This window comes from Dermacentor variabilis, chromosome 8 (assembly GCF_050947875.1).
Source record: "Dermacentor variabilis isolate Ectoservices chromosome 8, ASM5094787v1, whole genome shotgun sequence".
Classification (NCBI taxonomy): Eukaryota; Metazoa; Arthropoda; class Arachnida; order Ixodida; family Ixodidae; genus Dermacentor; species Dermacentor variabilis.
Genome location: NC_134575.1, coordinates 114,274,201 through 114,291,010, shown reverse-complemented (window position 1 = coordinate 114,291,010; position 16,810 = coordinate 114,274,201). Strand labels below are relative to the sequence as shown.

Below are 16,810 nucleotides of genomic sequence, written 5' to 3'. Positions count from 1 at the left end.
AATGCCTTGTTAGTTCTTATTACTTGTTTTCTCCAACTAAAGGCCGTGCGTTCTAGCGCCTTATTTAAAGCCATCCTAATTATCGGTACTTTAATTAACTTCGCCAAATTAACACCAAATTTCGTGGGTTTGGCTCCCACCAAACGTCGTTATTTTGAGTGCCTTAATTAACTCTATGTTAATGAACTGTGCCTTTTCCTTGGGATGATTAGCTGCATTGATGTGACAGCGATGTCGAAAAATCGATGTGGAAGAAGGACGAACTAGAGAGCAGGGTGCCTCACAACGTGACCTTGAAACATGGAGATCTAAGGCTTTCGCCTAAAGAGGGAGCGTTAGCTCGGGGGCTCCTATCCAAACACATTTAAAATGATATTTCATTTTTCATGGTAACCACTGCACCAAACTTCACGAGGCTGGTTGCTTTTAGGAGAAAACTTTAATAACTAGTGACTGTTCGTTTCGAATTTCTGGTTTATATCTCCAATTTTACACAAGAAATTGGCAGAAATGGAAAATCTCCAGAAAACGAAGCTATCAAGTTTACAGCTCCGTTACTCAGGAATGAATGACGATATCACAATTCTGTGAATTCCATATCATAGTACATCTACAGCGGACAAATTCCATTTTTTACAGATTAATCAAAAAAATTTATGTGTAAGTTCAGATTTTGCAGAACCCGCGCACACAACGCAACAGATTCACGTAATATAAATTGACATACTGAATTAGTCCGCTTTGAATGATCCAATCGATGCCGTTTACAGGGCTGCAATAACGGTTCTTGAAGGAGAGTTATTAATTTGTAAACTTCGTGCTTCTTTGTTTGTGAACTTACGAACTTCGGAAAAATTTTTTTAACACGATCCAAGCTGTAAATTGAAATTGCGCTTAATAGCCACTAGTACTTACTCACCTTTGTCTCTCAAGTGCAAGAAATTTTATTAAGAATATTCCAGGGGTTATCTCAGAAAAGCGTTTTTACATTTTATACGAATTTGAAATTGCCGCGTCGGAGTTGGGCCCGAGCTAAAGCTTCCTCTTAATAGCGACTCCTGGTTCACTGATGCAAGAAATACTGTCATCAGGAATGGCTCACACTCCTGTAAGCAAGGAGAGCTGCAACGGATGAATATGAATGAATAAACGAAAGAAAAAATTAACAAAGGAACGAAAGAAAAAAGAAAGAAAGAAAGAAAGAAAGAAAGAAAGAAAGAAAGAAAGAAAGAAAGAAAAAGGAAACGAAAGAACGAAAAAGGAACGACAGAAAGACCGAACTCTTAAGTGGTGCATTAGGTGCTCCCATGTCTCGTTTAGGAGGTCGACCTAGCGAGCCACATGTTTACTGCACACAGCGGCTCGGTATCTCCTTGAAGAAGTCTGACCCCGCCGTTGATATAACTTAATTGCCTTCTCCGTGTGGAGCAATGTTTCGCCTTCAAGTGTTACAGGAGTGTAACACGTTGCTGAATTTAAGGTACATGAAACAATATGAAGCGTCAGAATTAGTACATTGAGATGCAAGCGCCTAGGGTATCTATGACGAGGCGCATAGACTCATAGAAGTTAAAGAAACGTTGAATACCTGTTAAATTAGTACAGCGATAGCCAACATAATGGCATAGTCACCACATACTTGACATCCCATGAGTCTGCTTGAGTGTCGGGCTTAACTGACACTGTCACCTTTGCGCTTGTGTTATTGCGATGACGCAAATCAGTTCGTTGAGCTTGACAAATCAAGTCGTCTAAAGCTATGATAGACATTGAGCACGCACCCCTGCGGCAACATATTAAACAATAGCCAACTTGTCTGGACACCCAAAGTTCAACTTCAGTATACCTCTGTGACCCAGCTTTCTTCGTGAAAGACACGTTTTGACGGTGTAATATTATCTTTGTATTGCCTTCGCTTAGTATGGTAGCCTAGTTCCATTTGACCGAGCGTGAGTTTGAGCGCTTGCAATCAAAACTTGTAAAATGTACAGCAGCTATCTCATTGTGGTCTACACTGAAAGTTTTGGTTGTGTTAGGAAATCGCAACTGTGACAGAGGGCAGTCACGCACCCACGTTCTGAGCGCATAAACTCCACGAGTTCATTCAAAAAGACTCTACGGTGCGTGTGTATATCTGTCTTAAAAGCAAAGCGAATGCGTAAACCTGGAATCACTTAACGAAGCACCTCGCCTAAATAAATATATTTCTCAGGCACGCTCATATATTTCAAAGAAATTACAACCATGCCTTCTTCAACTTTTTCCTCAATCGTACTCTGCCTGTAGGATGATTGAAAAATGCACATTACTTCTTTACTCAGAAAATGAGGAATGCGCAGCGCGCGATTACCATTTGAATTCCTGTTGATCTTCCTGAGTTATGCCTACAAAATTCAACGGCATGTTTCGGCATGATTGAGCTCGGAACGGCGAAAATGAAGCGTTTCAATATCAGCGGCACGTTTGAGCTTCGACATCATGTTCCGATGGAAAGTTTGCCGTGGGTCAACGAAGAGCGATCACCCATATCAAACCACCGCGAGCATAGCCAAAAACACTTCGTAAAGAAACAGATCCGGGACGGAAGGAATCATTTCTGTGCACGGAAGAAACAAATTCCTGTTTGTTCATCCTTAAATATAAAGAAAAAAGTTTCAGCCGCGGGTGTGAACTGAATGTGGGCTGACTGTAGACGAGATACTGTTAACGAGGGATTAACATATAAAAAAAACCAGACGCAAGTATACGCACTTTATTTTGTTTCCAATAGTCCCACTATCCTACTGTACGTGCTGTAGCCAGCAACCATACACGTCACCTCTGTCCGGGTCGGGTGATGCAGTTAGGTCGTGACCGCATTAAGTTAAATGACACTTACGGCTTAGCCGCAGAAAGGGGTTGCAGCTAATAAAACGAGGAGCAACGAAAAACTTGAGCGTGGAATCCCGCTTCATGACTAGAATTACAACATTGATATGCAGCATTGTGAAATTATTCGCAACCATTCGTACGCGAATTCGCGGCAATAATCAATTCACAAAAAAAATGTGTCATCAGTTTTGTCGAGGCACGCTGTTGCGCATTACCTGTGGAATAAATTTCGCCAGGACGTCGGCTGCATTGCGACTGCTCAACACTTCGAAAATGAAAGCGAGCTTCATTTGATGAAGATGAATATGGTTTACTGGTCTCAGCAAGCGAAGTATATTTTACTACATTCTATATAGTGTAGTCTTAGGGCTGAAATGGCATTTATTCCGGCAGTGTTATTCATCACCTTCCCTTAATTTTAGACGCCATCTATTCTGCTATATCCTTCTATTATATTGTCACTTACGATATTTCTTATATTTTTGTTTTCCTCGTTATGTAATTTATTATTATTATTTTGTTTGCGTTAAATGGATTTTAGGTGCGCTGTGTATGCCATTTGTAGTTAATCATGATCCTAGTCAAGTCCATGTAGCTGCTTTTGGGATCTGGCCTCTGTAATGTTGCAATGATGCCTGATTTGAAGCCTTCGCCTGTGCTGGGCGGCCTCCCCATCCATGGACACCTTGCGAGCCCTATCCACCAGTGCGAGCTTTTCCTCAGGGCGCCTGTGAAATTATTTCAGTGCTCAAAGTCGCATACTAGTGGATTACTCATAATGATAGAGGGTACGGCGAAGCTCATGGCTAACCATGCGACTTCCTTATACCGGCACTACGCGCGCTCTCCACAGGGCGCACACAACATTGCAAAGTTCGCCGTCCACGGCACCTGTATCTCTTCCTAGGATATACGGTTAACATTTTCTTAACTTCAATCTTTGAAAGAGATCTTTTTCATTACATTTACGACCGTTATTTGTTATAGTAAGTGCAGGATCATTCGTTTTAAGACACCCGTCATGTCCTGCACAAACGTAATAGCGAACGTGCGCGTTCCATGAAATTTTTTACAGTTTCCTTCTTCTGGAATATGAAAACGAGTTGCTGGATACATATAAGATCTTGCCATGAGTTTTCATCCCAGTGGCAACTTGCTTGCCCATACAATGGCAAGCTGGAGCTTAGCTGCATATTGAATAAGATCGCCCGAGGTGATCGACAGGATTTAGACAAAAAACAGGCCATTTCAAAGAAATTTGCGAACATTCGCCTTTTGTTGCCCACGTATTCTCATTTGACGGAGTGACATACAAGGTGTGCAATAAGTACTAAGCGGGACGTGAAGCGGCTGTTCGTAAGGGCTGTAATTTAATAACGGGGAACACCTAAGCACTTCTTAACAGTTGCGAATGGGAAAGAATTAATGTCCAGTTGAACAGCGCTTGGTAGTCCTTCAACTTTTGCGCTGCGAGTACTGTTTTGAACATTTGCTGCAGGTTATGTTATGATGTTTTGCGATTAAACTGGCGCGGGTTATCTTTTTGCACCGTTTCTACGTTAGCATATTAGGTGCAGACCGGAATCGTGTGGGCGAAATCGGTAAGAAATCAAGGACGCCGCATGCCACCGACGTCAATCAGAAAGAGAGGCCGAGGAAAGAGCAGCGGCCACCCATGTCTGCAGGCACGCGAAATAGTTACGTCCAGTGCGAGTGATAGAGAGAGAGAGAAAGACGGACCGCGCGTTGGCTTCCGAGACCCGAGCCGCCGGCACCCTCACGCGCGCTTCACGCGAATGCCTCACCCGCGGCAACGCGTCGGGCCCCACGCCGTCGCGTTGCCGTATAATATTGTTCGTTGAAGTATGCATGCTGTTTAATTGTTCTTGTAACTATCCATTTGTCACGGTGTTGTATGACTGTTTCTTTATTTGCTTATGTGTTCGTATAACTGAAACATATAACAAATCGTCGTACACTGCTGCTGTGTGGGTGGCTACAGCAGCAAAGCTGCGCTGATGCGGCTTTTTTTTTTTTCTCTCTGTCCCCCTATTTTCGCAGTAACAATGTATTGTCTACGGCTAAAAGAAGATTTGCGATTAATTTGATATGCCCCGTTGAGGCGCGCTGGTCACTTGGCGTCGCGACGATGCCCTGTCCTCTCACGCAACAGCGGGCGCAATGGCGTGCAAGCACACGTTCCCATTCACTCCCTCTGCTGCGTCGTCGAGGAGCGCTCGTGTCGTGGTGTCGTTCCAGCGGAAATTCAGGTGGCGTTTTCCTGCTACAGACACTGGATTTTCCGTTGAATGGGCACATTTCATGCTCTCTCATAACAAAAACGAATTTCCAGGCAAGAGTCGTTACAGCACTTTTTTTTTCTGGTGGCAATTCAGTTTTCCAGCGGCAGTATCGCAGGGAGAGTTTTCACCCAGTGCAAGACCTCCAGGATAACGAATTTCCACGGTTCATTCCACATGGTTCCTGTGTAGTTTAATTTCTTCTCTATATTTTGGCTTCTATTGAAAACGGTGCTTCGATGATGTCCTACCTGTTGTGCAGGCCTGCGTATACCAGGAAGACAATCTGCATTACCATCATCAGGCAATATTTTAGTCAACACCAGAAACAATTCACAGAGAGAAAGAAAATTAGGCTATGAAAATATTTTCCCCACCCGTACATTGGTCAAACTCTAATGGTATTTTTTGCATCGTGATGCGAAGACACAACCTAAAATTAGAGCATTTGTGACATTTTGCTAGCGAACTACGCTTGTATACTTATTGATGCTAATATATTTGTCACGCGGATTAGGAGCTTTGTGCTTGATGAGTTTTAAAATGTATACGAACTCATTTAAAATGAAGCTTTCAATCTGTCAGTGCCATAAACAACTAGAGTAATGTGTGCGGCGAGCCTCGCAAATTGTTTCACAATATTAAACATTATTGTAAGTATCAGAAATGAATATCTGAAGTCTAGTGTAGGAGAAGTCAATACTACCTAAATTGTCATGTGCGCATAATGAACGGTACTTTCACGGCAATCTAATGCCTACATCCTCCAGGATCTACCTAGAATAGTCATTTCACCTGCCCATACGCGTTACATAAAATGAACAGAAACAAAAGACAGCGTTTCCTTATAGCAATGTGCAAATCTCGCCACAGTACCCTAGCGGTAGTGCCATACTACATACTCCAAAAATGTAGCCAACCTCCAAGCATACGCTCTGTAGACGTTTAGCCAAGACTTTCCAGTGTGCGGTCGTGTACTGCGAATGCTATGAATAACTTCGGCTCTATATTGTTTAACATAACTGGCAATGAAGAAAGAACGATATAATGGAAATTGACGGCTAGCGGCGATAGAAAAGCAGTTATTCCTGCGTCCATTCCCTCGGGCATATAAAACGTCCAGCATTGGGAGTGCTAGCCAGCCCTACTCGGATGAGTCGCTCCAACCGATTTAAAATATCCCTCGAGACGCATACGCCAAAATATTATAGCTACAGCCTTCCCCCTCCTCTTCTTAAATTTATCTTTACTAAGAAGTTTAGGGACATCAAAAATATAAACACTCCGAAACAATTGTAAAGTTCATCGATACAGTGTCAAAGCCTTTCCTTGGCTAAGTATATGTTGGCATCATATGATCGCTACACAATTCCAAGCGCTGTGCTGCTCTTATTTTTCTCATTTTTCCAGTCTATCTTATACTGCAAAGCTAAAGCATTTAGGAGCAATTTTTACGGTAGGGCGCGTAGCAGTCACGTACTCACCGTGCCTGACCTCACTCTGCGTAACAACGAGCGTGTCCGAAGTGCTCGGCTCTTGTGCCAATGTGAGCCACTTGACGCCCGCTTCGGCAGTGCCGTTTAAAGCAGGCGATCAGACTTCAGATATTAGGAGAGGCTGAACAGAAGAAAGGCGTACGCAAAAAAAAATCTCTTGGGCGACGGAAAATAAGTTTGAAGAGACTTCGCTACAGGCACTGTCTTATACAGCGTCTTACAAAGCCCTCACTTGATTTTGTTTTATTTCCCGTGCGTCTTGCGGCAGATTGACAAAAGAAATGGTGTAGCATGGGCAGCGCATTCAGTAGTCATCATGTCGGAATCGCTCTTAGCAAATTAAGTGGTTAAAGAAAATGTCCCCATGTGAGTATGGTGCTACACGCTCCAAACGTAATTAATTCACTTTGAGCACATTCAAGGACCCAAGAATATCTTAAAGGAATTAGATGCTTAACTCTTACATGAATAGCGAGAATGAGATCAGGCACGGTGTGTACGTGACTGCTAAGCACCCTACCGTAAAAACAGTTCATGCATGCGTAAATATTACAATACAACATATATTGAAAAAGCGATAAGAATAAGGACAGTAGAGGGCATGAAATTGGTGGCGTTCTCATATGCCCAGTACATACGGAGCCATTGCAGAAAATGACGGATACCTTGAGGCGACTTTGCTGACTTGATGTGGAGACGCGTCAATTTCAATTTTAAAAGAGATGGAACACGTTACACTCTTGTTTGCATGGTGAAAAGTGTAAAGGGATGCACACTGTGTTTACGAAAGTGCATTGACCTACTCTGCCTATGTGTTCTTTTCGGTTTTCTCAGAAATCACTGCGCTATATTCACACAATGACTTCTGCCTCAAATACTGAAAGCGCATCGGAAAATATGTCAAAGAGCAGAGCGTAGCTATGCGTCTTTCATGAGAACAATGAACGACCCAAAACTCACCAACCTTTGCACACACCTTGGTATATAGCAGGGGCTGAAGTGTAAAAGAAGAAATCTGTACTGTTCAAAAGCCTTCTCGAAACAATATGAAATGAAACATTTGCACTCATCCTTTCAGGTTTACATTATAGGTGGATAAAACAACCTTTCCTGCGAAAGCTGCCGTCCATGTCCATGGTGCATAAATCTAGGAATGTATAGCTTTCTTCAATGTGTAACACAATTATCAGTCGAGAATACCGAATGACGTCTAATATGGTGTTGTAGGCGTTATTTCCAAGTAGTGCACGTGTAGTTTGCTATGAAACAAGAACTGCCGCGTTTATCAAAGGTAGCAATGAATGCGCTAAACAGCCCACCAGACGCTCGAATTACTGCTCAGAATTGACGTTACCTTTGAGCACTAACACGAATGAAGGATACGATTCCTCAGAAAAGCTGAAAAACAGATTGCACTTGGAAAAAACTGTCCGTACAGTTGAACCTGTTTAACTAATTAGGTATTATATGTATCTTGTAAGCATTAAGTATGTATGATGTACGTTACTATTGATGCACTCAAAACTATACGTAAATTTTTATGCCTCACTTGACGTAGTTATCGGATATAGTCGTGCGATAAGTCGATTGTGACTTTTGACTGTGTTCTTTTCTTTACTTCGGGTGTCGAAAACAAGGAATTCATTTGATTCTTTTTTTCGATAAGCCATTTATGGTGTAACATCGTCCGCAGTCTAACTTGCGTAGAGGTTCTACGGATGTATCTTTCATTGCTTTAGATATATCGTACTGTCAGTGAGCTTAGTTGCATCAGTTCACCGTCATGTTCCCGCAGTGCCTTCGAGCGATGGGGGCAGAAATTATTGGTCGACCGAAGTTGCCTACCAGAATCAAGAAAATTATATACAGTAAAGTTCACGCTATCAGGATTCAATGGACGTCGATAATGCAATCGCTTTAGCGGAGAAGAAAGTAGCACAAATTTCTCGCCATATCAGGTGATCGTACCAACCAGCAATTGCAATTTCTCTTCTGCCCTTCAGCTTATCTCACACTCAGGCATCTTACATCACTTCAAAATTGTTGCGCTCATTCAATAAAAACTTTCGACATTCTCAAGAGTGCTCTACAGAGGATTATCACTTCCAGGCAGGCCTACGTACGAAAGTCTATGAAAGTTTTTTTGTGCTCTTCTCAATATCTATCTACTTTTCTCCCCCAGCTTAAGAACCGCTCAAACGATGAGACATTACGTAGAAGCTTCGCCACGCTACCTCAGGGCGGTAGAAGCTCTCCCTGGGGAGGCGTTCTCTGTGTTTGGCAGTAAATCCGTGCGGGATGTCTAACAGTTCCGTTGCACAATGCCAAGAGCATGTATACAAAAAAGCGCCATAGAATTATATATTGTATTTGTTTAGTTTTTTTTTTGTTTTTTAAGCGAAGCTTTGCTTTCCTCTTTCCCCATACATTGCGAGTGGTGGATGCTGCCGTCTTTCGATTATACAACAGCTCGTCCCACCGGGTCTTTACCAGTCGGTATGTGACCAAGTAGCAAGCTTCGGCCACTACATATGGTGAAACTCTGCATGTGATACTATAATTAACGAAGTAACTGCGCATCCGCCAGTTATGGAAGCTCGGGGCGACTTGATCATTGGAACCCCGTTTGGCCAAACCCATGCGCGAGATGATGGCGCGAATTCATCCTCTTCCATCCTCAGCACATTGCCGCCCACGAGGAAGCGGACAAGATGGTTGATGATGATAGTGGGGTTACGTCGTCGTCTAAACTTTGTTCCTTATTCTCGTCAACTTGAACGAAGTTTTCTACCTTGCGGTGGTCGAAATTCTGACTTTCCGAGTCTGCAACAGCTTGATGCACTGGCTGCGGTGGCAACAGCGGTTGACACTAGCGTCCCACCAGGCTGGAACAGATGTCCATGATTCAATCGATCGCGCATGAACGAATGGAAGTGGAGCCTGAGGAGGTTTCTACCTTTTCTATGTTCACCTGTAGATCATAGACACGTCTTGCATGTCATGATTCTCCTCAATGTAGACACCTCGAAGGGTTCCCATGCTACCTCAACGCGGAGGGCCGCGGTAGGTCATAAGAGTGCCGGAAGAATTCGACACTTTAGTTCGGCATTCGCCGAAATTGTCGAAATTGAAGTCGTCGGGTATCTCTGGCGATGACTGACTTACCGGTGTTAACATGGAATGTAGCGCTGCTGGTCGACGAAGTTGCATTTGGCTGAATATATCGGTTCAGTCGCATGCGAGCTGGCCCGGGTTGTAGCTTCCTCGATATAGCGCTCTCGCTGGGGCAACCTGAAGGTGGATGACTGCACGTAGTGCTATTTTCCAATGGCAAAGCTTAATTGTGATTCTTGTGGCAGTTGTGGCATATTGTGTCCATTTTTGTTGTCGATGATGGGAAGGCCTTGACGCCGTCGGCATGCTGGTCTCGGGTCTACGGTATCGAGTGAGGCCTTGCCGGTGGTATTCCCTCCGTTCGCTGGGGTAACGGTGGTGAGAGGAACAATAGCCATGGTGATTTTGTTTATTGCGGTTCTGACGGTGGCGCGAGAGGCTTTGATTCTCCCGCATTATGCGCAGTTATTACCGCGAGGGCGTAGATGTGAAGAGATTTTTTTTCAGGCCTGTTTTTGCGACGTGGCTAGTCACTGACGTCCGTTCCACGCACGTTGCTCGGCGACTGGTTTGGCGTCGCGTAACGTCGGTTGAGCTACTGGCAGCGCTAACTTGTTTTCAGTTCTAGCTGTGGTCTGGAGCCCCGTGTCGGCGATAAACTGGCCATTGTTCAGTATTAGCTGGCACTACACCCTTCGCTCAATCGGAAGGTTCGATAGTTGCTGCTTACGCTGCGTAGATGTTCCAGCGGTTGCACTGATGTTCGTGTGCTTAGCGAGTGGACGGCCTGTGTTTAATGTTTGCTGTCCTCGCAAAGGACTGAAAGCAGTAGGTAATCATACGGCGGCCCGGGAAATAAGAAAAAAACGAACCAGGCTGATGGCGTGACGGATCTTCTCGCGGTAAACAAGCGCTTCTGTGAATTCCGCTTTGTATTTGTTGTCGGTCACGAGCTCTTCGATATCGGCGTTCATTTCGGCGAGGCAACTGTCTTTCTAATCGAGTTCGGTTAATAGGACTTGCTGGTTGCCAAGCATCCGTTCGCTTTCTCGCAATGCTTCGGTTGCGGTGGCGTTGATTTGGATAGCGGTGCTTCGAATTACGACGCGCTGGCGATATAGACAGTCCATGATCGGTTCTGCAGATGGCAGTCTCCTTACTAAGTTTCAGCCCCACATTATAAATAATGGAGTAACTACACGTACATCGGTTAAGCTAACTCGGTGCAAATGCTTTTTAATGCGTAATCAATGTAGGGTCACTTCCCTCGGAAATCTTTGTGTTCGGTTGTCTGTTAACGCGTGACATAATGTGTTCCACAGATGAACATCAGGTCCTATCCGGTATAAATCTAAATGCCTTATGACTGCGTGAGACAGTGAGTACAGGGTACATATTAGGAAGAAATTGTTTTAATAAAATAATAATAAGATGAATTACGACGAAATTACTTAAGCGCGATGATAATGAATTGATAGTTAACAAGAATAGCGACGGTAATTAACAATAATTTGTGTTAAATAACTAACCTAATCAAGAATAATTAGGTACGATATCTCATCCTAATAAAATTTTATTAGGGCATCTAAGATCACTTAGGCCTAATTTTGATCAATTAACGCGACATTGATTCAGCCTGAACAGGAATAAGTAAGGTAATTTAAGTCGCCTACGTCTAATTAGGAACTATTACGATTACTTTAGTCAAGCCCTATAACTGCATCTTACCAGTACTCACCTACGGGGCAGAAACCTGGAGGCTTACGAAAATGGTTTTACTTAAACTGAGGACGACGCAACGAGCTATGGAAAGAAGAATGATGGGTATAACATTAAGGGATAAGAAAATAGCAGATTGGGCTGAGCGAACAAACGCGAGTTAATGACATCTTAGTTGAAATCAAGAAAAAGAAATGGCGCATGGGCAGGGCATGTAATGAGGAGGGAAGATAACCGATGGTCATTAAGGGTTACGGACTGTATTCCAAGGGAAGGGAAGCGCAGCAGGGGGCGGCAGAAAGTTAGCCGGGCGGATGAGATTAAGAAGTTTGCAGGGACAACATGGTGAAATAGTACATGACCTGGGTTGTTGGAGAAGTATGGGAGAGGCCTTTGCCCTGCAGTGGGCGTAACCAGGCTGATGATGATGATGCGGATAATATTGATCTAGAATACTAAGGGTAATGAAAAGAAATTCTTATTACAATACTTAACCATAATTCTGAGTAATTTCTTTTACAATAATTTCTCCCAACAAAGTTCATTCCGAATAATTAGGTTCAACAATCACGTGATTGCAACGGATCATTGCGATGCTTGCAGCACATTGGCTCATCCTCGACACAGCGATCCGCAATCTGCGCAACTCTGAGGCTGAGCCAATCATCCGTTGCATTTGTGCAAGAAGAGTGAGAAGAAATAACGCTTACATAGTATCTGACAAGCGCCACTAGGTAGTCTGTGCAATAACATTACGGAAATTCTGTTTCTCCTGGCCCGTGCGCAAACTGATGACGCGCTTTAGCCTATTCTGGTCACAACATTTGACACTAGGCACTTCCCAATGTTCCCAGACCTTCCCAATCTCCCGGAATGGGTATGCGGCGCTTATAGGCGATGATGAAGATGATGATGACTCTAGAGATAGTGGCACCTACCGACTAAGGGGTGTTAGTCAAGAATCGGACATATTTGGAGAATGTATTAGAGGTATGAATTTAGAAATGGTTATTTGCGATAAAGAGGTATAAGTGATTATAATGTCGGAAAATTTTATTGAACAGCCGTTCCAACTGGACAAAACCAATCTAAGAAATCGATGAGCAAAAAACGAAAGAGAGATGATATTGACAATGAAAACTATCGGACACTTAAATGAATTTCTCCGCGCCCATGCGCATATCGCCGTGTGGGTACGCTGCACAGAAGCCCCAAAATACGGCAGCGCACGCCAGTTCATAGGCAGGTCGAGCTGTCGCAGAGTTATATATATATATATATATATATATATATATATATATATATATATATATATATATATATATATATATATATAAATTTGCCCGAATGCGCACGCAGAAAAAATGAAAGAAGCGAAGCTGCGCACACAAAACTGAAGAAATCGGCTGCAGGGAAATGAGCCGAGGTAGCCGTGTGTAGAATAAGAAGTGAAGTTAACAAACATTTATGAAAGCACGCATTGAGCAAGACATAGGTTACGAAGGAGAAGGGAGTACATTTCAGTAATCGTCAAAAAAAAAGTTCGCTTGCTTATAACCGATCTCCAAATGTACGCGGGATCCACCAGTTTTCTTCTTTTTTATCTTCGAACAGATTTCGCAACGATTGAATGAAGCATATAGAACAATACGTCTTGCCAAGGTGGAGTGCCTGAAGAGGTGTGGGGATGCTCGACTCTCACGCATCCCCTCACATTCTTCGCCCTGCACAGCTCTCGCGTCTCCCGTAATTTGGCTTCGCCGCGTAGTTTGGTGCTGGGGGTGGTTGGTGTTGTGGCAGCATAACACGAGAGATGGCGCGAGTGTTCCGCCGGTAACACCAGCTAACGGCGCTGTTACTCGAGAGCGATCGGGAGTTGGCCCTACTTCGTTGTCTTGGAGTCGCCGAACAGCGCGCGCCTTTCGCGTGTTCGCCGGCCCGCTTCGTGGTAACGTGTCAGAAAAGGCCTAGTAGCGGGACCCCGGAATGGAAGAACGTGATCGTTCGAACGCGCCACCGTTCGCGTGACTGTACAGGAGAAAGATTTGGCGTCGGTGTCCAGCATGGGCCGAACATGCTCCCTCGCTATCAGGTCGCGGCGAGTCGGACTTCCTCAATTTGTCACGTGCCCGTCGGCATGTTCATTCGGGGACAATTCGGCCAGCAGGCATTAGGGTATGAAATTTGCAGTAAATGCCCTCTTTATTGCTTGAACTATGTGTTGTTCCTTTGCCCCTTGAGCACGCGTGAGAACTCTAGAAAGGCACACATTGTACTTCGGCGACATATCACAATGTTAGGTAGCTAAATGAAAAGATTGAATAATCAACCATTTTAATATTAACTTTATAACACGTGTTGCAGTTTCGAAACTGAATTCTTCCAGCAGTGAAGTCATGGTTGCTTAGCAGAAATCCAACCACTGGAGGAGCTACATAATTTCCTTCCACAAAATCAACTACTTCCATTGCACTCCAATTTAAGCTCATCCTCAGCTGCTAGAGGTATACTGTTGGGAAATTTCTAACTGTGACGCTGGTGCACATGAGAGCACATTATAAAGTTGGTTAGCTTGTGTGGATAGTCTTAGATGGATATTCTTATGATTTATGCTTGGCCGCCATATGGATGTCCCTGTTGCAATATTTGCCCTAAGGGAACGTTTGTGGCGTCATAACGTGAACCTTTTTGATTTGCAACATGACCATTGTCATTAAGGTAACCGAGGCTATTATTTACCAGCTACCGAAGAAATTCTCATTAAAAGGTGCAATCCGCGCTATATGTAGCATGCAATTACTAAATATCCGTTTGAAATAACTAAATGTAGCAATACAGAAATGGTAAAACACAAACCAGCGAGGCTACAATATAAACGTCGTTAGTATAAAGCAAGAGTAGCAAGAGATCCTAGTATCGGCTCTTTTCAATTATGCGCAAAACATTTTGCTGTGTTCCTTCAACTAGTTGATCTTCTGCGTACTTATTTGCTTGCATAACTTTTTAGGTACCACCTGTTACATTTCACTTAATACTGACGTATTCGAAGCTGTTTGTTCTTTTTCATCCCTTGTTTGTAATTCCTCCCTGAGGCCTGTGGAAAGAAAGCAAAGATAAAATTTTACCGAAAAATTTCGACCCCAGGACGGCTTTACACTTTCATTCAGTATATTATGAATAACACACAAACACGACGGTAGGATGAGAATTGACCCAGGTACGCTGCAGTTAAATAAAGCATTTCTGTATTATACTTTTGCCTGGGAACAGTTTCAGAACAAAGTATATCTCTGCACTCTATACTTTTGCTTTAGCCTTTATTGTCCCATTTGTTTGCCATGTAAACGCAGCGTATTTACTTATCGGAATGTACCATTTCTACGCGTACCATGCTCCCACACAGCTTCCTGCCATTCAAACCACCATGTCACTGTGTTAATTCTCGGCCTCTGTGTCGAACAGAGGCTCTCAATCAGAACTCGAGTTCGAGCTGACTACCAAGTTTTTAACGCGCGTTAAGGAGCTCGTGCCGCAGAAAAGCCGGTGTCGCCGCGTCGGCAGCCGTGAGCGAAATATGGCGGAATGCAATTCATAAATAAAAACAGCTTGCAAGATGGGCTGGGTGGGAATCGAACCAGGGTCTCCGGAGTGTGAGACGGAGATGCTACCACTTAGCCATGATTTCGATGGTTCAAAGTGGGACAAAAGGGCCTCTAGTGAACGTGGTGTTGCCTTAGAAACGTGATGTAGAAAGTTATACTGCAGTGTATATCGGTAATTATGAGCATGTAAATTACAGAAGTCGCAGTTAAACGCGTAGCGAAGTACGTTTCCGCTAAATTTCTTCTGCGCTTGGCACATACGCAGAGCCATCTTGCGTCAAACACAGAAGACCCCCTCCTCGCAATGTATGGCGCTTACCTGTCAGATGGCGCGCCACTTGCCCGCTTCTCCCCTTCGTCTCGTTTGAGCGCATTGAGGCCGTGCGGGGACCAGTGCGAGGATGCCCCAATACCCTTGCGTTTGGTAAGTTTTCTCGCTCTCTCCCCTTCCAACTTCTAGTGTGCGTCATTCGAACCCTCGTGTTTTGGCGACAAGGCTCCCCTTTCCGCTCACAGCGCGATTCCTAGGTGTAGCGTCCGATGCGGCACGCCTCTGACGTGATCGCTGCGCCGTGGCACGTCTGGTGGGAAAGCATCCCCTGCGATTTGCGTCATGCTGCTAGTAAGGAGTCATGCGTCTGCGTGGTGCTCCCAAGCGAGATAGAGGACGATCCCATCGAAGCGTCAGCCCCATGATCGCGTCCGCCTTCATGGCGCGTCGCGGCCCGATTGTCCGTGCCGATCCCGACGGTTAGATCGCGTAGGTCGTTTTTCCCTCCGAGACACCGAGTTCATTGGTTCGTTACCCTTGCTCAGGCGCATGTTTCCTCTTTGTGTGACTCAAGAGCATGCAGAGCGAATGAGTGGGCGGAACAAACGGGGTGCAATAACGCTATCGCCTTCTACTCTTGAAAACGAAGCTTAAGCGTCCACCAAGTTTTTAAGTGTGTCTTTACAGCGTTCAAACATTGCTGCGACCAGTCAGCTTCATGGATGAACACTTTACTTGGTGAGAGAGAGAGCACGGAAAGGGAATAGAGGGACTGCAACCAGACGAGCGCCCGGTTTCTACTCTACACTGGGTGTAAGGAAAAAGGGGAATAGAAACAGGAATAGAGGGAGAGAGTGAGCACTGACTGCATGTGGAGTTATGCACAGGGACCCTTTAAGCATTCTCTTAAACAGGTACACTTCAAGTCGCGTACTAGTGCACGAATTGGGTTTTGTGCCAGTGACAGGTGTAGCCCCGGTACGAGTATTCTTGAGTCAGAGCACGGCTTCCAGTACAGTCGGTTTAAAGTTGTCCTGAGAGAAACGCGCTGTACGTCGTAGCGAGCACAGGTACACAAATGTGCTCGAAGGTTCCCTCGCACCAAGAGGATTCGCACATCGGGCTCACTGCCATCACTGTACAATAAGAGTAAGCGTTCGTGAACGGCACGCCCAGCCCCAAACAGCACAGCAAGGTTGTTTCGCCACGGAAAAGGCTAGATGGCAGTTGTAGCCGTAGCAAGGGGCCCAGCTTACGCAATTAGCAATTGTAGGTACTTGAATTCCAGAAACCTTGTATCTTTTTGCGTGCGAGCAGGCGAGGCTCCCTGGCAGTGTCCGTTCTCGCCAAAGGTATTGGACACGTCTGGGTGTCTTCGTTGGCAGAGCGGGAAGCCCTGTCAGCAAAATTACTGATGATGATGCCACAGTAAGCAGG

General features: G+C 44.5%; 1 protein-coding gene across 2 annotated transcripts in view; it reads right to left on the bottom strand.

Moving 5' to 3' along the window:
- LOC142590541 (cardioacceleratory peptide receptor-like) overlaps positions 1-16,810 on the bottom strand; it is a 232,110-nt gene that overhangs the window by 22,382 nt on the left and 192,918 nt on the right. The window lies entirely within an intron of this gene.